General features: G+C 30.4%; 1 long non-coding RNA gene across 2 annotated transcripts; it reads left to right on the forward strand.

Moving 5' to 3' along the window:
- Positions 1-994: 994 nt before the first annotated feature.
- Positions 995-16,915, forward strand: LOC127718096 (uncharacterized). Of its 2 annotated transcripts, none has more exons than XR_007989565.1 (6): positions 995-1,120; positions 7,993-8,017; positions 10,354-10,410; positions 13,129-13,168; positions 13,398-13,712; positions 15,428-16,915. It is a non-coding gene; the product is annotated as an uncharacterized LOC127718096 (long non-coding RNA). The 2 variants fall into 2 exon arrangements; XR_007989566.1 differs by lacking the exon at positions 995-1,120 and adding an exon at positions 3,602-3,782.
- Positions 16,916-19,339: the final 2,424 nt, after the last annotated feature.

The raw sequence follows: 19,339 nt of genomic DNA on the forward strand, positions 1-19,339 counted from the left end.
ATGTATAAGTTATTTAACATTGCTTACATAACTATCAAAACTTGCAGAAGTATGCAACTGACTGCAAATGTGACTTTTTAGAGCCAAAAAGCTATAATCGTAGAAATTTATATAACTGCGCGCAAAGGTCTTTGAACTAAAAAAAAACATAATTATTGTAGAATTATGCACAAAATATCTTAAATTTGCTACCTTGCAAAAAATGCATATTGTAAAACTGTTGACATAAATTTACTGATTGAAAAAATTAAAATAATTGTAAATAAATGCAACAGTATCATACCGCTGTTCAAAAGTCATAAATCGATTGAAAAAAAAACACAAATCCGGGTTACAAACTGAAACCGTGGAAAACACATCAACCATAAAAGGAAAACAATGAAACAACAGAAACACTAAAGTGCAACAAAAAACAAACGACAATGCAACATACAAAGAATGAACTATTAGATAACAACTGCCATATTCCTGTGACATTGAAAAGTTATGAACCTGAGTTTAGATCATTAATCTTCTATTCATCATATGATATGAATTATGCAGCATTTTGCTAATGGTGTTAAACACATGGAACATGTAAAATTGTGCACTTGAATTAAGAATGCATATTCATACAAAAAAATCAACACGGTGTAAATTATTTGTAAAACTGTTCACTTGAATTTAAATTGTTGCATATTCATAGCTATGGACTTGAATTTAAATCATTAATCTTCTATTAATCATGTAATAGGAATTATGCAGCATTTTGCATATGGTGTTCAGTACAGATACATTTGCAGATTATGCATTCCCGTTAAGTATAATATGTCTATTTTGGGTTTGCTTTGTTCTACAAATTTTTTGTTATATATAACAATTATATATATTTTAGGTCTGTACAATATTCACCCTTTCACTGGTGTGCCATTTCATATAGATAATTGTTCCTATTGTAATCACAAAAAGAACATGTTACAGTCTTGTAACCTATATAAGGTAAAACTATGATTTGTACAAATGCACCATGAAGTAAAATGACACTTAGTTACCATCACAGTATATTTACATATATATTTATACGTATAAACATTTAAATTATAGTATGTTTCACCTTAGAAGATACCAGATCATACGACAGGTAAGGTGCATAATTATGATATCAGCAAACTATTAGTGACATTTAATTGTAAATCAAATAGATAAATGATCAATAGATAATTTTTTTTATTTATATATAGTATACAATAAAAATAATTGTGATATAAATAATAGCAATATCTATTTTTGAGCGTTTGTTGCAATTGATTACCAATATTTAAAAGCAACGTTTTAAATAATCCATACGAAGAGTTATTTATATTTTTAAAAAATCATAAATAACGCCGTAAAAGGCTACTATTTACTTTTAACATTTAATGCAGATAAAACAATCATAAAATAATTGACAAATTAACAAATTCTGTTGACATGGGATAAAATGCATGTCATCTGCCTATCTCGTCAAACATTATTGTGTAAGAGAATTTGTTTTCACGAAGAAGAAAAAACGTAAAATAAGATTATATCGTATTGGTGTAGATATAATTATATGGTTTAAGTCACGACTGCAAACAAGTGTTAAAAAATACATCTGACTTAAAGTGCGTCGAGTACACAAAGCCTGTGGAATGTTTTGATTGTAATGAGCATTGGTGAGTTTTGTTTACGCTAAATTCAATTTAATCTCGTCATCTGAAATTGTTTAACTTTATACTGGAGCAAACAAAATAATGTGATTTAATAATCCGAACATCTGACAGCTAAAGAATGTTTACCTGTTAACATCAAATCATTACCCTTTTAATTTTCATCCATGCTTATCCATGTAAATAATCGTTATTTAATGTGTTTTATTGTGTATGTTATCATGCTGAAATTGAATGCAAAATCAAATTACATCACTTATGATTGTGTTTTGTACCAATATCAACCGATATTATATTTTGTGCTTAAAGCAGAGGCAGCATAAAATGACAATTATCGATTTGATAGTTATGAAATGAAAACGAGTGTGATGAGAGACAAAATGGGAAAATTCGACTGCCACTTTTGGGTAACAGCTGATGAAATAGCCACTTGGTTATAAATGAACCTATCCTTAACAAATTATGATTGAGAAACCTTTCCTGTGATAAGAACGAGGTACTCTTCTATCTGGTTTTGATAAATCTTGCACTGCAGAGGACGACCCTGGTTGGGATTAACTCCTCAGTCAAAATACTAAGTCTAGAATACGATGTTTTTCTTTTGACTGGGAATTGATATTTATGAAGATCTTTTAAGTTAGTTTTCTTCTTCATTTCGATTCAAATAACACAAAATTACCCTTGTTCCACCTATTTCCACCTATTAAGGGATAACAAAATAAATCATTGATACATCTATATTTGCTGGGCTATTGATATTTATTGAAGCTTATGGTAAATTTTATTAACCTTTCAAAATAACTCAATTAAGTAACTTTTCTGCACAAAATCTTTACTCGGATAGTTCAGCTTTATTTACGACATATGTCTGTATCAAATATTGTTTCGATTTCACTATATCTACAATGAGTAGGCTCAATGTTGAAGCAATGTGAAATTCTTAAGAAAGTCATTGAAGTGTACTTACCTTCCGCTGTGGAATTGTTTGAAAAAGAAATAATCTGACCTGGCAATAATTAATGTAATTGGTGCATTAGACAAAGTTTTATTGAAATTCGAATGTGTCTTGAATTTTTATGGACTTTTGTCAATAATGAAAACAGCTTAGTAAGGTAGAACAATGAAGGACACATCTCGCAATAATTTATTACATATAAGGGGCGTTTTCTAAACGATGGTGCTGTCTTGAATTTTAGTAAACTACTGTAAGTTGTCCATTTTACTTCATTTAACATTAACAACAGTTGTACAAATTCATTTTTGAACTTAAGAACCCAAGACGGCACTGGAACTCTCAAGCCCACACTTTGAATGTTAATGGTGGATAAACACTTGAAGACTTACAATTAAGAGCAAAAGGGGCCCAAAGGAATAGCAAAGCGCACGTAACGTGTTCCTGTGTGAATTGAATACAGGAGACATTAGCCATCCTCATACCGCTTTTTAGAAATTTCTCATATCATTTTATTCTGTTATCATAATACCAGATTTGTATATGCTTGAAATCGACGAAACGTAAAATGCTGTTTTAAAGTCTTCCCGTACGTCCGTATGAATGTCAACATGTCGAACAGTTACTCAAATTTGCATTCATTAATTTCTATGATATTTTAGCACAATGGATCAACAAATGAAAAATATTTTTCAAATTTTGACATTTTTTGCTTTCATGTACCATGGTAACGGTACTTTTACCCTCATATTTAAGGTAATGTTACATAAATCACACTCTTACATTGAAATTATTTACTAATTACTGCATACTGTTGTTGCGATTTATAACAGAAAGCTCCGTTTCTATCTATATTTTTCTTTGTTCTAGATCATGTAATAATAACCTTCTTATTTAGGTCAATTTGCCACATATTGCACACGTCCTCTACTTGGTTTAGACCAGTTTACTTAAAACGTAATATTGTTGTTGGATTCACAAAAAACGTTCCATTTAAATTGAGATATTTTGTATTTGTCGTTCCACATTTATAAGACCTACGCGTATTTTGTACACTAACTTGCGTATTTTTGGATAAATTTACTTGGACTTTTACACAGTTATTAAGAAAAACTTTCAGATTATCATTCCAGAATCATGGGACTTTCACCTTTAGATTTAAGGTAATTTACATATGTCAAACAGTCAAGCTCTAGTATGCTTGAATCAAATAACAACAAACTTTACATTTTACTCGAATTGGTGAATTTCTATTATTTCACTATTTGTTTTACTTTTTCTTATTGTTGTTTTCTACTAAATGTTTTTGCTTTTCTTCATGTGTTCTTGTTCTGCCAATCCCGTTCAATATAGTATGTATAGAAATTACTACAATATCTAAAATGCTATGATAAATTCTGATGCTGAAGCCCAATTTTGAATTTGTAAGTAATTCATAAATAGCGGGGTATATTCAATAGGCAATAATTTAAAATAATTTTTAAGGACAACTTAAAACAAGAAAAAAATATCTATAGTTTATTGTTGATGCAAATACATACTTGAACGGTGTCAAAAGGAAGTAAAAATGATTCAATTTAATAAAAAATCAAGAAATGAAATATCACAACAGTAAAATGCAGACCGCTTTACTATGTCAAAGAATTACTGTTTACGATGTGATTTAAAACATCAATAAGACTAATCAATATCAAGTGAAAACGCTGTGTTGTAAGTTAATGCCTTACAGGCAAACACCTACATTCTTTTTAAACTACAGACATAACCGATATTTTATCTAAATTAAAACAATGTGTAAGTGGCTTATATAAGCCGGAAACTTCAGATAAGAAAACAGACTCTTGTAGAGAGTTGTCTCATAACACATCTTTTTTTATATATATTGATGACATTCTTTTTATCTTAATTTCGAAATATCATAATTTTCATTCACAATTCATTTGGCTCAGTGGTTAGGGGACTCAACTGTCAAAATTAACAATTTAAAGAGAAAATATTAATTTGCAAAAGTTTAAATTTACTTCGATCGAATTTAAAGATTAAATCTGAACAACCCGTGAATATAAGTTTGTCTAACAAAACATCATATCTCTTTCCATTCCAATACTCATTCTGCCCATATTTCCATTGTTATCGTGGTCGATAACCAAATGTTAAGTGTAAGAGTGAATATTTCTATACTTATATCCATTTTCTTTCATTACGACTACACATTTGTTCTAAATCAGCTTGTTTGAAGAGCTTTCAGAAACAATGTAGCGTGATATATAAACTTTAGAATGTGTCGTCCTTAAAGATGCACATAAGTTTTTATTGTCATTATTTAAATACCAGTTTGACCTTTTCTATCCCTCACCTTAACCGATAAATCACCCGTATCTTTTTAGATTTCAACACCGTATACAATTATCGTGTGCTACTGAATGTATCTATTCATGCTATTATCTTTTATAATAAAATTTACTTTGACAGCGGCGTTGTTTTATAAGAAATGATACATTTCAGACTAAGTATTTTTAAGTATCAATTATTTGGCTATTTGGTTAAATTAGTACTGTGACTTCATTTGGTTGACAAAGTCGAACACTTAACATGATATTGGTTTTTTTTTTTAACACCTCAACATCATAACTTGTGTATTGTTTGTATTTATGTTTTTATTTCCGACCAGAAACTTTTTTTCTTAAATTCGTCAATTAATTGACATTATGGAAAAACATATTCATATTTTAACTTCAGTAATCTTCATATCTGTTTAGTTCAGGAGAAATTTAAAGTAAGGATGTTTATTGTGTTGAGATTTTACTGTATTCCGCTATCAGAGTTTTCTGTGTCACTTAATTTCTCTTCTGTTTTTGGGATTAATATATATATATATATTTGGACGGTGTCAAAGGCAATAAAAGTAATTGAAGTAACTCAAAAATAAAATAGCTTTTCACAACAGTAAAATGTAGTCACGACTCTGTAAAGACATGCAAAATGAAATTCATATATTGGCTTGAATAGCAGAAGTGGCATTTAAACACTTTCAACGAGTACCTCTTTATTATACCAAAGAACCACTGTTTATAATGTTACAAAGGGTGATTTGGAACATCGATAGTACTAATTAGCATTAAGTCAATTAAAGACTGTGTTAGGTAACATCCACAAAATAATTTAAATTGCAAACATTTCCGATTCTTAATCAAAATTTTTTTTTCTAGTTTTTTTCATATTTAATAGTTTATTTATCGATACCTCGAGTAATCAGAGGGGGAAATTAAAACTGCATAATTTGATGCGTCCGAGGCTCTCTCAAGCGTACAAATATGTCTTTCATCATTTTGAATATTGTCTTGATTGTTATGGATGTACATAACATTTACACCATCCTTTATACCGACTACTTTGCTGATGTTGTTGTTTTTGGTTCGAGTCAGAGTTTTATGGTATAACAAGCTTAATCTACAATAGGGATGTCAACTAGATGAATAAAAAATCGAGTATTCGTTGGTTTTATCTATTGATACCTCGAGTAACCATGGGGTAAATATTTATAAATTTCCTGCTTTAGACGCATGAAAAATATAAAGTTTTGTTTTTGTTTGTTCTCTGTGAATCTAATAAACACACATTTTACTCATGTTGGTCGTTGCTTTATGGACGCTAAACTTTTTAAATAATATGCATTTAAATGAATTACAAACCATAATTTATACATCATGATAAATCTGGTATCTTTGATGAGTTTTTACTACATGTACTTATTAAGTACACAATACAATAATAAAAACCAATAGCATATTTACAATTCTTTATCGCAAAGAAAACACATTCGGAAATTATGATCATAAGAAGTCACTTGGGGTCATCACATATTCTGACGAATTTTATCTATCTTGTTAATTCTATCAGGGATGAATCGATTTCACAACTTCTTAACTAACAGTCTTGACGTAGTCGATGTGTATAAAAAAGTTAATACACGTTTAGTCAAATATGGAGGCCTTAGAAACTACTTTCGTGTTAGTCAACCACTTTCATTGTAAGAACATATTTCGATACTTCGTTGGAATTTCCAAATGGAAAAATTCGGAGTTTAAAATGACAATTTGGCAAACACATACACTACATATTTACCCATGATCAAAAGAGATATGACTTAATATCTTCAAGGGTCATTGAGATTAAAACTAATTTTATAAAAAGAAAATTTCCTAATAGAAAACCAATTAGTCGAGTTTCATTTGGTAAACGATACCCGGTACTACCGAATGATACTCTAGTATTTGAGAACCCATTGACATTACTAATGTATAATTCTTATATGATTTGCATATTTTCAAAAACTAAATAAATTTTGTCCGTTAGATCTGTTTCCCTTTGTTTACACTTAGAAAGACGATGTTGCCGAAACTTCTTTCGTAACCAATTCTTGCGCGATATACGTGGATGGGATTCTAGGTTTTTAAGAAAGTAAGATATAGACACAAAAACAGTTAAGAAATGCTATTCCTATTCTAATGCATCACAAAAAAAGAAATGTAATGCATTATATTGTCATTTTGTGTATTCTTATCCTTCATTTTTGCATTTTTGCTTTGTCTACATGCCATTTTGCTTTTCTTTTTTGACATAGATTATTGTTTTATATTGATTAAGATTATACACAAACTTGACTGCTGTTCCCGAATTTTTGACATTTTACCTATTATATCTGTATGTTTTGTTCACACATTGTTGTCAATATAATTGAATTATATGCGAGTGCCAAACAAGTGAGAGGTTTAGCTAGTTATAAAACCAGGTTTAATCCACCGTTTTCTATATAAGAAGATGCATGTACTTAGTCAGGAATATGACAGATGTGTTCCATTTATTTTATGTGTTTGAACTTTTTTTTAACTTAATTTTGCTATTTGATAAGGGACTTTTCGACAATTCCGTGAAATTTCATGAACGATCTTGGCGTATTAAAGTCATGACAAAACATGACGCCAAACGAATGAAAACTCTCAAGTTGAAGTTTATTTTGTTACTTTTTTGGGTGCAAACTGAATACAAGAAAATGTGAGTACCATGCAAGCAGTTACATATTTTTGAAAAAAAACAGGAAAGCTTATTTTAAGTTGTCAATTCTTATATTTCTCTGTTGTGTTGTCGTACCAATGAGAATATATATATATATATATATATATATAAAACTCTACGGTAAGTAGTTTCCACAGATACCTTTTTTTGTGGTATATGTACCTCTGCTCGGGACTTATGTTTTAATACATAAATATACCGTTACCTGGATGACTTTGATACTATGTTTCACTTGCACTCGTGTCATCATATGCATTTTCATCCTTTGATAAATTAAATGTTTTTTTTCTATTTCAGATTGTTTGAAAAGCGTATAATGACTGTGAGTATAATCTTTTGCTTAATATTTAAAATGTGTTGTTGTAGTTCATACTTTTTATGCATCATACTTGTTTTATTGCCATACATAGTGACACGAAAACCCTTGTTGAATTTGTTGTCTTTTTCATTTCGAGAACTCAGATTATCATATAAAATAGACCTCTTATAATTGAATCTATATATATACGCTTTATTTTAAAATAGTCGAGACCGTATTTGTTTTTATATTTTTACTGGATGTATGAAATGTATACTAATTGACGAGGTTTTTATTCGTCCGGTGATCAAACCCACGTCATCCTGCATTCGAGGCGCCCCGATGTTAAGGAATTTTTTTTTTTTCCATTTTTTTTTTCATACAAATCAGAAATCTAAAATTTGAATGGAATATAGCACTCGTATTATTATCTCAATCGCAATAATAAGCCCTAAAGAAAATCATGGATGAGGAATTAATGTATTTTCATTGATACTTGATTTCGTTGTTTACAAGAGTCTGTAAAAAAGCAGATAGCAAATTAATAATTCGATGAATATTTACATGAATTTCGTTCTTTCCCTATAATCACGAAATCAAACAAAATTAGTTCCTCACAAATGATAATGAACCCACAGCATTACATAAATTTCCTTACATAGTGTTATTTTGCTGAGCCTAGCAAATGCTCAACGAGCTTTTTTCAGATAAAAAATGCTATTTTATCAAACAAAGTCTTCACAAAAACTATAAAACAACCTACGATGTGTGAACAAGATTTGAATACTAAGAATTTAGAAATATCTGATAGCTCTTTTGCGTTTTGTTGACCTATCCCGAGCTGTTTATGTGTTATCCGAGCCGATGCAATCTCACAATTTACATCAAAATTGAAATGATGTTATTCTAGGAATATTGTAATTGACATCAATTATGAAAAGTATTCTGTATTTGAAATTATTTCTTATTGACACAAATAAGTACTATAAGAAATTCATAGAGGTCAATGAACCTAATTTAAAGGTAAATAATTTGAAGTTAACAGCTGAACATATCAACAAGGTAAAGTACTGAAGATGGGATATTTATCTGGAAGTCAAGTAACAAATGTATCAGATTAATGTTTAGTTAAATTTTAAGAAATATCTTCTCACTTAGGATGTTTGTTTAAATATCTAAAGATATCAATTTTATGTATACCATCAATTATATGTATACCATCAATTATGACCATCACAAATGCTAAACACATTTTAAATGCAATTTCAAAAATTGACCATATGATTTGATTTAATAATTGTAATAAGTATGTAAAAATGAAACCAAGTGATATGAAAACTATTGATGGAATGGGAAGTTGGCCATATAACCTATGTTTGTCAAAGACCATACTTTTCTGTTGTTGCTCATCATAAATTGATAGAAAACCGTTAAAGTCGGGACAAATGCCTTCTTGGCTCAGTAGTATCGCCAATTTCATATTGACAGGGTATATGAGTTGTATGGTGTATAAGAAAGATCGTGTCATTGTCTGATGTCATCAAACTTAAGTCTCATGCTTTTCAATGGCTTTTTCATGGTTTCCGATTCTCTTTTATAAATTTATATTTTAAAGAAACCTGAGGTTTCATAAAATTCTGTTATTCTAATTTAATTAATCACTCTGTGTTATGTATGTCTTCCTTTGTCTTAACCGTGTGTCAAACATAACCAACAACCCCAATTATTCTTCAGATATTTGTAACCGATACATAAATAGACCGGAAATGAAGTAGCATATAAACAACTTCTACAAATTTTTGTACAATTAAAATCGTTTCATCAGAATTTCATAAAAACCGTTAGAGATCCCTTATTCAACTTTTTTTTGTCTACAAGATAAAGGCAGATATATAGCATGTTGTTTTATAATTTACTAAATGTCATTTTGATATTTCAGAATCAGAAATCCTTGATTTGTATTTAATTCTTTTTTATTTATATATTTACTTTGAACATGTACTCTTCAACTATTCACAAATGCTTAATAAAGGCAACAGTAGTATACCCTGTTCAAAAGTCATAAATCAATTGAGAGAAAACATATCAGGGTTACAAACTATAACCGAGGGAAACACATCAACTAGAAGATGAAAACAACGGAACAACAAAAACACTGAAGTGCAACAATCACAAACGCCAACGTACATAGAAACGAACTATTTGATAACAACTGCCATATTCCTGACTTCGTACAGGACATTATAAGAAAAATGGTGGGTTGAACCTGGTTTTATGGCTCGACAAACCTCCCGCTTATATGGCAATGTTCAAAAATATCGCTGAAAGGACAACACTTTAAACACTTAAACTTCTTGCAGGGTGTATGAGAAGATTTGTGTAAACGCTGTCTTGTAGATATGTACAAACATCTTTCGGTAAGTTTGTGTTACAAATTTCGTGCATGTCACATAGAAGATGCTTATTGATCATATGTTTATCTTTGTTTGACATTTTAACTTTTTTATTCGAGCTAAACTATTGAGTCTTTTGCAGACGTAGCGCGTGACCAGCGTTAGAAATTTTAAACCTGATTTATTTGATGATATTTTTTATAACAAAACTAAATTGGGTAGAAAGAAGACATATGATAACAAATAACGCACTGTCAAATAACACCACTAAAATTTAAATGCATTACAATCAAAGAAGTTACAAAGATGTTTTTGTTAGAGTCTACCTCCCATGTCCTTTTATGTCTGTTTGTTCAAATGGTGACACCCGAAACTGATTTATGTACTTTTAAAACGTCGATACTTCAAAACGAGGTTATTCTCTTCAGATAGTTGCAAACAAAAATATATCTAAATCAAATTCTTTTAGGCCCACTTAATATACATTAAACAGTTAGATGCGTTTTAGAACGGCACTATAAAAATATAGTTATCATAGGTAATATTGCTCACTCAGAAAATGTAATTCGAACCAAATTGTATCAAGTAATATTGTCTTTTCATATTAACCCCATGTGAATGGATACAAATCTCTTTGAAATTTTTACTCAGAGTTATGAAACCAATTGAAACATAATTGCAATTAAATCATTCAAAATTGGTAGTGCATAAGCTTCATGATATTATTGTTTCATGATTTGAAGATAAAACTAAATATTGTTGTGGTGGGATGATGTTTTACCTGAGGGCAAAATCAGATTTTTGATTCTTTTTAAATACATTTTTTTCATGCAAACTATTATTTTTTTTATGAACTAATCATGGTTCGGTGATAAGAAATTACAAGTATTTTTGATGAATGAGTCTGGTGTGATTATGCCTAATTTTGAATCATAATTCCAAGGTTCTGTGAACAAATCTAACTTTGATATTGTATTGAGAAATTGATTTTTCTAATGTTATTACTAGAATACGCTTAACATGGAATCCCAGTTATAAATATTTATGAAAAAGTAAAACAACAAAAATACCAAACTCCGAGGAAAATTCAAAACGGAAAGTCCCTAATCAAATGGCAAAATCAAAAACTCAAACACATCAAACAAATGGATAACTGTCATATTCCTGCCTTGGTTGGTTTTGTAGCTAGCTAAACCTCTCACTTGTATGACAGTCACATAAAATTCCATCATATTGACAATAATGTGTGAACATAACAAACACACATAAAAGGTACAAATGTCAAAAATCGGGGTACAGCAGTCAACATAGTGTTATAATCTTAATCACTATAAAACAAAAATATATAAAAAAAGGGAGGAAATATGGAATGATTGCCAATGAGACAACTATCCACCAAAGTTCAAATGAAGTGAATGTAAGCAATTGTATTCATACCGAAGACCCTTCAACTATGAGATTAACCAATATAGTATAGTCAGCTTTAAAAATCCAAAATGAAAATGTGAAACAACTCAAATGAGAAAGCTATAACAGCCTAATTGAGTACAAAATAATTTACGAAAAAATAGTATTGCAGACATGAACCAAAGACAATAACAGAATTAGAGGCTCCTGATTTGGGACAAGAACACAAAGAATGTAGCGGGTTTAAAACTAATGCCCTCTCCATAACTCGGACAGTGGTATAAAACCACAACATAACTGTTCAGTAACTTCGAGTACTCTTACATAACTTTCTGTTTATATGTTAGTTGTTTTATATGTCGTACCAATCTGATAAAAATATTTCCAGCTGATTTGCTTTCCTTGTTCATTCTATTTACTATTTTAGAAGATCTGGTAATACTGCCAATGAGACACTCTCCATAAAGACCATCAAAGCATGAATTTAATTATGTTTTTGCAAAAATATTCTTTAGTTGAACTAAGCATAGTTTGGTAAAAGGTATTTGAACTTGTTTTTTTAAGTTCTGGATTTATTATTTCCCAATACTGGATTGGACTTACATGTCAGTTTGAACACTATCCTATATTGTATGTGATCAGGGTAGTACATTTGTTTTATTATTTTGAATTACATAAAGGTTTTCAAATAACATGTCCCACTTTATATATAAATATAATGTGTCTGTATATTATTCGTTGAAGGGGATAAAACACAATGGATGACAAGTGATAATGTCAATGTGTATATATATTATGTTGACTATGATTTTCATTAAAAATCTAACTCTCTAGGGCAAATGTTGATTTGACTATCCTTTTGTGTTCCTTTGGTCACAAAGCTCCTAATGTATTAGAGTAGTTTTACATCCTTGGTTTCAAAGGTTTTGGGTGTGAAAGGTCATTATTAGTCAGCCTTTGGGTATGTTGATTTGGTCAGTCTTTCAATAACCGAAAATAAAATATTTACTATGATTTGTCTGTATGAGCATTGTTAATTTAAACATTTAGGCGGCCATAGCCCGAAAAACGCAAGTTTGTTTACTTCAAAATTGGAGCATTGAACGTCATATTTTAACTGCTGTAATTTGAACTGAATATGCTTTGTTCTGAATAAAAATCTTTGATACATGCTACAATCTTATATTTTTTAACGTTTTTTTCACGTAGCACTTTAACGCCCTATCATGTAATACACTTACATACGACTTAGTGTTTGATAAATATTTTTTAACAGTAATTGTTATTTAAGGATTTTACTTAAGTACTTATTAATTTCTAGTTCTATTTATCTAGATAGTTCTTACCCTGGTGATGTTTATAGACTTATCCTCTGGTGAGTTTTAATGCAAATTTGCTTTGACTTAACTTTATTTTTGTAAGCATTTCTGTACATTTTTCCTAAGTAAAATAGTATAGATACCTTTTTACATATATTTTGTATTCTTCCCCTGAATGAAAAGCTAGATGATGGTTTGCTAGAATAATGCACAATTTGCCTAAACACAGTCCTTCACTTTGTCATTTATAAATGAATAGTTGCAAAAGTGTCTGTTCTATTACAGGATCTATATATTGGAAGGTGGTTACTACACCGGCAAGGTTCGGAGGAGATTTAAAATTACAATGTTATCTAGATAAGACTACGTCACTTTCAAGAACCAGACAATGGTGCAAAGGAAAATATTCAACTATCTTGGTTATGAATGGAAAAGCATCAGACCCAACTAAATATTCAGAGACTTTAGACCAAACCAAACGTATTTCCGTTTTAACAATATCGGCATTTGACCCTTCTGATCTTAATGTGCAATATACATGTCAACATGGTTTTTTTATGTATAAGAACTGGTTAAATATGTCCATAGAGGATTTCGGAAGTAAGTAACTTTTACTTGTCTGTGATATAAATACTTGGCTTTCAAATATTTGGCTTTGAGCGTTCCTGATGAAGGTTAATCCAGAAAAGCGCTACGAGCGCATGAAGTATATATAACGTGTTGTTTTCATTTATTTCCCATTTAAAGGCATTAGCCATTATACAGAGTTGATTCAGTGAAAAGTATAAAGTCAACATAACTTCCTCGTAGACTGAATATGTGTTAGTAAAATATCCTTCGACTTTTAGAGAATAACCAAGGTCACCTGTTAAACAAAGATTATCGTGAACCTTTACAGCTGTTAAACATAGAAGCCAAACAGTGGCAGACAAAAAAGAGTTTGTAAGCTTGCAACAAAGTCGCTAGAGTGCCCGAATGTGTTTTTGAAAGTCAAATCAAATACGAAGTTGCAGCGAATTAAACTGAACTGAAACATCCGAAAAATGTGTTCAATACGGCTAATGCAATTGGTGCCCGGCGAAGACAAATCTTACTGCAAAATTCACCATTTTATGAACAGGAAAGAAAAAGGTTCACGAAGGGCTCGAATTGACCTCAAGAATCAATGTTTTAATCAAGCCAAAAAGACCACAAATTTTACATTGCAATAGTTTTGATATTACTATTATTACACAATAACTTCTTCTTTAGGTACCTCACAATTTAAATTTCAAAGTTATGACCGCTTTATTATGCAGTATATGTGTTGTACGTCAGTTTTGGTCCATTTTTCTATAATTTGTAACAGTTGTTTGCATAATTTACTATGGTCGCATACCTGATCTAGAAATGTTTTGAATCTAGAGATTCAATATCAACAATGGCACCTTTTGGATCACGTTTTACTGTCAAGGTTTTCTAAAAACTTTTAGGTCCAACAAATGCTAGAATCTTATTTTGAAATATATATAAAATATGCAGACTTTAGAGCCTCTACTGTGCTATTATGAACAGATTTGTTAAACCTGGTATTAAGTCTTTTAAAGTAAATCCATTTTAAAACCAAATTGTGGATTATCCGTAAGGTGACTTATAATTGTTTAAATCCACCTTAATTGGATAGCTGTCTCGTTAAAAATCATGCCACACCTCCTTATTTCATACTATTACTTGGTACGCCGTATATGGCGTGTAAAAATAACTTCTTTTAGAAACAATTACACTATTTCAAAATAAATATGTCCATGTGCTCTTTTTTTATGGCAGGTATCAAGGTAAAATGGTATGTATGTGTTTTGGTTCTTTTTTTTTTGTATATGCTAGATGTGGTTTAGATGTCAGATTATTGCATTTTCTGCCGCATCTACTTTTATTTACCCTGTTTGATTTAGAGATTTAAGCAGTTTGTTTTAGTGTGTATGTCATTGTAAGGGACGTACAATTTTATCTGTTTGGTAACCGCTTGTTATTTGGTTGACGTCTTTTGTAACCAACATCTTTTTTCAATTGAATTTACTTTTATTTGCTATTTGGTTTTACATTAACGTATAAAAAAGTGAAAAGATATGATAAGAATTGATAGCCTTAGAACGTTCCACAATGTTTTTGAAATACAATATTGGTCTCAAAGGATACTTTTTATACGAGTTTGACAAAAACAATGAAAAAGTAATTATTTTTTGGATTGACCATACACTTAATTAACCTATAAATCTTCTTTAAAGAACGATATGATTATTTCTTTTGTCTTATTTTGTTTTATCACTTCATTTCAGACCAACCTACACCACAAAATTCAGAGAAGGATCAAACTCTTGGAATTGTTGGACACATCGTGTTCACATTAATGTCCATTTGGTACCTCATACTGTTTCCGTTAACAATCGCTCTTTATAAGTATTTTAACCGATAATTCATTAACTGTCTCCGAAAAACAGTTGTTTAGTCAGCGTCCATGTGTATGTTCAAATTTCCCAGTATGAATAAAAATTGTCAAAATGAAGTTAGAAAAATTTCGAAAGAAAAACTGTACACTGATTACGTTATTTTATTGTTCGATTAACGATACATTTTATATTGAATAATATTGTAAAAAGATTCAAAAAAAAGAAATGTAACTTTTTTTGGTGATTGAGATATGATGGGAGTCCTTATCTGACATTCTAAATTTAAGAATATTCTTCATGCCTTCGATGGTTGACATCTTTACCTGGAGTGCCAGATACGCATTCAAAATGAAATTGTTATCATAATAAAATGGCATATTGTAGGAGGAATTTTTCAGAAGTCATTAGAAAGATCATACTGAAAATGATAGCCTTTAGTATTTAAGCATTGTTTTGAAACTGACATAAATTATAACAACTCTTGAAAAGCAATTCCTAATCTACTCCAAAATCGAAGGGAGCTAGCTATTACCAACCTCATCAACACTATGGAAAGTTACCTTAAATGTTACACATTTGGACCCATAACACTGGAATGACCTATAATAAATTTTCATAATCAAAATGAAGCTTTTAACAATCCTATCAGTTATACAAAGTTTGAAGGAAATTAATCGACACATACTCAAGTTAGTTAGATAAATGCAAAATAATGCTTAAATTTTACGGTGATAGTCAAATTGCTTGCAAATGACAAAACTGGAAAAAAAACATTACTTCGAAAGGTATGTTATATCATTGTCAACATAAATGTAATGATTCAAGCAAATTGATCTACTTTTACTGAAGTTCCAATATTTATCAATTCAAACACCCTATACAAGTTTCATGAAGTTTGATCAAAGCATTAGATATCATTTGTAAGACTTGAGAATGGATGGAAAGATGAACGGATTGATTGACAGACAGAGAGATAAAAATTTTCAAATAAATTTGGCATCCTTTTCGAAAAATCTATTTAACACAATTTGAAATACAGTCAGCATCAAAAGACTACATTTAACAAACATGTTTTAGAATGCTTCATCTGAGCAAAAAAGTTAAAACATTGTTTTAACGCGTCACGTAGTTATTGCACAGGAACACTTTGAACTAAGAGCTTAATTAATATTACCCTAATTTTTCATTTATTTGTATTTCTTTTTTCAGGGGGAGGGGGCTATTTAGGTTAACTTTTAATCAATAAATGAGCCACTGCGTAAAGCACAAACTTCTGAAAGTTTCTTCGAGGAATCATTGTCTATATTTATGTTGTTAATATGTTGTAATTTAATAACTTATTACTTTTTATTTATTAAATTGACATCATGCAAGCCATTGCATTTTTTTATTTTACTGATGAAGATGTTTGAGTAGACATTTTTGAAAATTTATCGACACTGCGGTTACATCTATGCCTATGAAAGTAAGGTTTTTGAAAAGGAATTCTCTCAAGGTGTGCAATGAGCACAGGTATTTATAAAATATCTATCAAAAATACATTGCAAATATTGTATAAAAAATATTTTCAATTTGTATTCTATAAGACAACTGTATGTATTAGCTATAGTAGCATAATGTAATGTTCTTTTGGGCATATTGTCAACTAAAAACTATGGTCCTATTCGTCAGGGGGAATTTTAGAAAGTTGAAAAAACACTAAAACATGAAAGGCAGACTAAAAATTATCAGAGGTTGAAGACTAAAACCCTAGATAACACACAAACACACAATTTTTTTATTTTTATTTTAAGTTATGCATTTTTAAGATCCATTTTTAAAATCTGTCGTCAAGGGTTTTTAGTTAATATTTAATGGGTGTTTAATGAATGGTGTATTCGACTTTTTTATTGATGAGAAACAAGATGAAGTCGTTGCTTACCTGTCGAATGACAAAAAGGACTCTGTCGATCCACTTCTGCAATGAAAGGTTAAGCTACACCCCTCTAAACTGCTGTTACATCAATGTTTGAAGTCTCCTTTTCTGCCACCAGAAGCGGAGGCTACAAACATGGAAGCAACTGTAGTGGCAAAAACGTTGACCACATATAGAAAACGTAATGATCTGAAAGGGATACAAATACAACTTGATTAAAATAAAATCGTAGCCTAAAAAACTCACAAACTAGCAGATGATAAAACTCAAGGTTTTAAGATTTAAAGATGAAATAAGACATGTACTTAATTATTGAAACTTTTGGATCTTTCTCTGAACTTGAACTCAAAAATAACAAAACAGAAGGTATATGGCTAGGTAAACTCAAACATTGCAAAGATAAATTTGAAAGTATCAATTGGAAAGATAAAGTGAAAAGTCTTGGTATCTATTTCGACTTTACAAACATGAATGTGAAACACCTAATATAGATAAACAGATTGAAAAATCAGAAAAAAATACTAAACGATTGGAAGAAAAATTGAGTATGATTGGAAAGATAACTATAATCTAAATACTAGTTAATCCCAATATAACATATGTTGTTTCATTGATAAATCTAAGTAAAGAGACTATAAGTCAATTTAGATAAATCTTAATTTGTTTTCATGGGAGGGTGGTAGTGTGAAAGTTAAACGCTTACTGTCAGTTAAAGATTATATTGAAGGGGGATTAAAAATGACAGAAATTGATGCATACATTGAGGCTATCAAAATAAATTGGGTCAAAAGTTTAACTGATATAACTTGTGCCGATTCGGAAATCATACCAACTTACTTAGTTTTACGGACGCCATCACGAGATGGTTGACTGTTATGGAATATTCGTTTTACAGATGATAACGGATATGTTCCTAATGTCGTAACTACAATCCCGTACCCTTTTTTCGAATGTGACCTACCGAATTAGACTGATTACTGGGTTCGTAGTAACATGAGCAACACGACGGGTGCCACATGTGGAGCAGGAGCTGCTTACCCTTCCGGATCACCTGAGATCATCCCCAGTTTTTGGTGGGGTTCGTGTTGCTCAGTCTTTAGTTTCCTATGTGTTTTGTGTACTATTGTTTGTCTATTTGTCTTTTTCTTTTTTAGCCATGGCGTTGTCTGTTTATTTTCGACATATGAGTTTGAATGTCCCTCTGGTATCTTTCGCCCATCTTTTATTAGTTCAGGGATAATAATTTGCTATTTAAAACGAATCTTGGTTCTCCTAAATCATAAGAAAGAAATAAAAATTGCCTACTAAATAACTTTTTACCTTGAAATCTTGAAATGTTGTTTTTACAAAGGAGGTGAGAAGACAATAGTACCTGAGGATTATAGAGATATAAGAAAACAAGTTACATGGGGAAATCAATATATAAAGGTTCATAGCAAATGTTTATATTTCAGTCATTGGGTATAAAATAAACATAATGTTTGTTAGTGATTGTAAATGATGAAATTGATGCCAAAGGAGAAATTTCTCATAGAGTATTATATAAACTGAAAAGAAACAAAACTGGATCGCTGGACTGTTTGAAATTATTGCACTGACCGGAGCTTGTATGTCCCTGAAAAGTACAGATATTTATAAAAATATTGATTGTTTTTTTGGTTGCTGCTTAATTCATACCGCGATTTCTTCTCATTTCGATAAGAAAATTATATTACATGAAAATTGAGATTGATGTGTCGTTTAAAAAAGGGAAAGACATTACTGAGCCTTACAATGTAAATATTTTCATTGAGTTACAGTCCCTGAATGATGTACACTTCCCATTCACACCATACATCAATACAACGTCTTCCAGACACCATTCACCATACACCTTAAAATCATAC

This window comes from Mytilus californianus, unplaced genomic scaffold (genome assembly GCF_021869535.1).
Source record: "Mytilus californianus isolate M0D057914Y unplaced genomic scaffold, xbMytCali1.0.p SCAF_10, whole genome shotgun sequence".
Taxonomy (NCBI): domain Eukaryota; kingdom Metazoa; phylum Mollusca; class Bivalvia; order Mytilida; family Mytilidae; genus Mytilus; species Mytilus californianus.